We start from the raw sequence: 5,025 nt of genomic DNA on the forward strand, positions 1-5,025 counted from the left end.
CTTCCTCTTGCATATGTGCAACATACACCAAAGTGCAGTTGTATTTTGGGTTGCAGAGTTGTACAGATAAAAAAATCTGCGAAGGACTATGTGCATCTAAGGGAGGACAGCCAAAATGGTTTATAAAAGTGTTTATAATCCTGTTGATTTGCTCAAGGCTCTGATACATATCAACAAATTGGTATACTGCTCGCTTGTTAGTATCGAAGGCTCTACAGAAGCTGAACTGTCGGTGAAAGCAACAAAGCTTGGCTGAGCTCAGAAAACCATTTTGGCTTTTACTCCCTAACCATGGTGGGGTGACCAGGAGGCAAATATACATCCACTCCCCCTGCATGGCAGGTAGTACTGGGATACATTGTACTGACCAGTAGCAAGAAATGTACTTGACCAATATGGCAGAATACTGAATTCAATAATAGTTAACCCCCTGAGCACTACCTGCCGATCTAACATTGCCTCTGATTGGTCAATTACATGATATTTTCACTTTAATCACCAATCAGAATGGAGCTTTGCAAATAATTCACCCCAATTTTTTTGCGTGGTGAATTATTCTAACAATGTTGCTGATTGGGCCAATTGATAGTGAAAACTTCTTTTTGGCCAATCGGCAGGTAGTTCTCATGGGGTTAAACAGTTTAAACATTTCAATGTTATACTGGTCCATTTGTATGTGACACTTTATAAGACTGTCAAGACTTCAGATTTATAAATCAACATCAGGTAAATATGCATGGCAAATAATGGTTAGGATACCTTTCCCTATGAGTGCAGGCTATATTTTTCTCAATATTAGAGCACACCCTCTTAAATTTTATAAAGGTTTATTTTTAAATCTACTGCCGTAGATAGTAGGGCTCAAACCGATATGGCATTTGTCTACCGATCCGATATTGATTTTATAATATCAGCTGATATCCAATCCGATCCGGGGATCCGATATTTTTTCGGCAACTTTGGAGAACCACTGGACCTATTCTGAAGTGCTAGGATCATAAGGCCAAAAAAAATTGTTTGTTTGTCCACGTCCGTCCGACCGACCGTGTACCCTGGTCCCGACCGTGTCTTTTTTTTTTAATTTGTGTTTAAATTTAAAGAAAGAAAATGTAAAGAAAATGAACAGTATAACATGCAGAACCATCTCAAGAGTTAAACCAGTAAAGTGCTGTGTGTTTTGACTTATTTACCAGTCTTCAAATTGTCAGTTTCAAGTGCAATATCTGTAAAAAAAAAAAAATCTGACCTACCGACCCAACTGTTTCATAAGCCTCTATGGACAAATAAACCTTTTTTTTTTTTGGCCTAAGGATCATTCACAGTTAATTTGAAAAAAAAAAAAAAAAAAAAATTACAAAAATTACAAAAAAATTAGATTGTTATAACAATCTAATTTTTTTGTAAATCCTTGATATGCAAACCACAAACTAATGTTTACCTCTTCATCTATCACATATTATAAATGCATTGGTTTTCCATGCATTCATAATATGAAATAGATGAAAAGGTAAACATTAGTTTGTGGTTTGCATATAAAGGGTAACATTAACAAACTGTAATTTTTTCATATTACCTATGACCCTAGCACTTTAGAATAGGTCCAGTGGTTCTCTAAAGTTGCCGAAAACTTAGAATTTTTTTTTTATTTAAAAAAAGTTTACAATACGATATCCGACTTCGATAATCGGTTGAGCCCTAGTAGTTAGAGACTGTATATTCAGTCGAACAATTTTAACATCACTGCCGAACTTGAGGTGAACGGAAGAATAGACTTGTTTGTGTGTGAAAAATGCACTTTATGAAGTTGTCAAGAGGTTCAAACACTGTGCAATTATCTTTACGCGTGCAATTCGATACTGTGACCGGCGGAATAAGCACCAACGTCACTACCGAGTTGAGGCTGGGAGTTGAGGCAAACTAATGTATAATATATATACTATTTGACAGAATATAAAAGTACAAAATACAAAACTAAAACTACAAGTACAAAAGTGTGAAAATGAAATATACTTTTTACATGTACTGATATTCATAATGAAAGACAAGACAGTTTTGAAACCACAAGTCTTGCCTGCTTTTGCAACCTGCCTGCTTTCACAATTACATTTGGTAACAGAAGTAAAACAATAGGGATCGGTTCCACCCACTGATACCCAGCAAACACAAAAACGTTTTAAAAAAGTTATATTTTGGCTTTTGGTTTACAAAAAAAACCGTTTTAATAACATTAAAATGTCAGGTTATATAAAGGTCATGAAAACTTTTTTAAACGTTTTGTATGAAAACACACTACAACAATATTTTTAAAATGTTTTCAAAAATGTTATTGTAAAATATTTTTGCAAACATTTTTTGCCAAATATTTTGTCAACACTTGAATAACATTATGTTAAAATATTTGCACCCAGTAAACACAGATGTGTTCTTGAAATGTTTTTTTTTTCAAAACGTTTTGATAACATTTAAATGTCGGGTTATATAAAGGTCATGAAAACGTTTTTTAAAACATTATTGCAAATATTTTGGGCAAACATTTTTCGCAAAATATTTTTTCAACCCCAAAATAACATTCTGTTTAGAATGTTTTGTATGAAGTTTTCAAAAATGTATTTGGAATGTTATTAAAACGTTTTTATCCCCTTTATATAACCCGACATTTAAACTTTTCTGTAAAACATTTTTTTTTTGCTGAGCAGTAGATTATCAAAAAATGATTTTTAGTGTTATGAAAACGTTTTATATCCTTAATATACCCTTTATATAACCCGACATTTAAACGTTTTCTGACAACTTTTTATAACCATTTGCGAATGATGTTGAAAATGTTTTGTGTTTGCTGGGTAGCTCTTTCAAACTGTTATACTTCCATCACATCTTTACTTAACCCATGAAGGCAAATCAATCAATAGAAGTGGACTGATTTGTCTTTCTGATGCATAATATCAATTTGACCTTATGAAACGATGGAATAAAAATCAAACTTGAAAGTATAGATTTAATATTTCAGCTCAATTGCTATTTACAATCAAATAACCTCTTAGTACTGTACTGTTTATAAGATGCACGATATATTTATTACAAAGAGCATACTAAAAAGAATCAACCATTTATTATAAACAACTGATTTATACAATAAAAAAGCTGTTCTCAAGGCATATTTTGTCAATTTTAAAGAGGATGGTGAAATCTTTCACGGGGGTGTATGAATTTTAAATACAATAACCCATTATAATTATACTGAATGGGCAATTCCAGTTGAAGTCCATACACCCCTATGGAATACATAATTATACTTAATCTTCCACAAGGAGTGTGAATTTAAGATGGGGTTACCTGAATGGATGATTCCATTTGAAATCTACACCCCCTGTGTGGAAGATTAAGGTCATGTCTTCTATAGGGGGTGTATGGATTTCAACTGGCATAAAAGAAGTTAGCCCAATGAAGCATTAATTTGAAACTGACTCCACCATGTTTACATAGACATCACAGTGTCAATTGCAACACCCTATATTATAAATATTTTTTCCATACAGCTCCATACTCCGTTGGTGAGCGACGGGCGATTGGTATTTCACCGAACGCGGCAAGTAAAGGAGTCTTATCTGATTAGCTAGAAATCAATCGCTTTATCGCTCAGTGGTAAAGTACAAACTCAAAATGTATTCAATTATATTGAAATCAATTCTCTATTATTGACACAGATAAAGAAAGTTTACATATATGCATTGTGTTATAGACCATGATGATTGAATATTCTATACAAGCACCTGGATCTTAGGTGAATGGGCTAAATGTGTTCCTTTATATAATTGTAAATTCTCAAAATTAAATTTATCACAATTTTTATTTACGATTTAAAAATTGTTACTTATAAAATGCAGTAAAATATATCCACATCAAACAGCAATGGCCGCTAATTAGTGTATTACATTTCAAGTTTGTGTATTAAAAACAAAACCTGGGTTTTACCTGAAAACAAATCAAATTTTCTTGTAATAGCAACATCATATGGGGTACTAGAGCATGCGCAAATCGTAATAATGTGTAGAATAGAAACTTGGTGGTATCTCATATGATAGTCGTAATGGTGTAAATGGTATGCTTAGCCTGAGTCGCTCGGCCTATCTCGAACAAAATCGCCATGCGTAGCTATTGAAAAACGAGAGGATTCGCCGTACTATCACGGCAATTTTTGACACGAAGATATAGGGATGATAATGCTGTGCATCATCAATCATGGAGGGAAAAATGATGTACCTCAGGATTTATTTGCCATGCACCAGGTAAACTCTAATTAGAGAAAAAAGGTATTGTTTTTAGCTGCTGTCGTGCATCTATCGTTTCATGTAACATGGGCGAAAAATAATGATGTTGCCTGCATGTGTGTTATATGAGACGACAGCGGCTAAAAACATTACCTTTATTCTCATTCTTAAACACTTCAATTCAAATTAAAACTAGAATTACGTGGTTCGTAATTAAGGTGGCCCCCACATAACTATACACTACATGAGGCCACCATATATACTATCACAATATCAAGTTTGAAGTTGATCGGTGATTGCATTTAAGGTAAAGAGTAGAAATGAAGGCAAAATATGCTAATGAGCTCATTAATATTCATAAATATGCAAATAACATGACACAAAAGTATACAGCACATGAGGCCACCATATACTATCACCGTACCAAGTTTGGAATTGATCGGTGATTGCGTTTGTGCTGCAGAGTGGATTAATGACAATGTAGGCAAAATATGCTAATGAGCTCATTAATATTCATAAATATGCAAATAATACGACACAAAACTATACAGCACATGAGGCCACCATATCCTATCCCTGTACCAAGTTTGATATAATATTGGATGGCTGAGCATGATACCATAACATATCGGATGAGTCGTAAAAATATCGGACGAGCCAACGGCGAGTTCGATATTTGTATGACGAATCCGATATGTTATGGTATCATGCAAATAAGCTTATCAATATTATCATTATTAGGCTTTCTTAACTCCTA

General features: G+C 33.7%; 1 protein-coding gene across 1 annotated transcript in view; it reads right to left on the reverse strand.

Annotated features, from left to right (window-relative positions):
* The window catches only part of LOC140141182 (uncharacterized), a 574,562-nt gene that overhangs the window by 159,111 nt on the left and 410,426 nt on the right, over nt 1-5,025 (reverse strand). The gene's annotated exons all lie outside the window — the stretch shown is intronic.

Source organism: Amphiura filiformis, chromosome 19 (assembly GCF_039555335.1).
Source record: "Amphiura filiformis chromosome 19, Afil_fr2py, whole genome shotgun sequence".
Lineage (NCBI taxonomy): Eukaryota > Metazoa > Echinodermata > Ophiuroidea > Amphilepidida > Amphiuridae > Amphiura > Amphiura filiformis.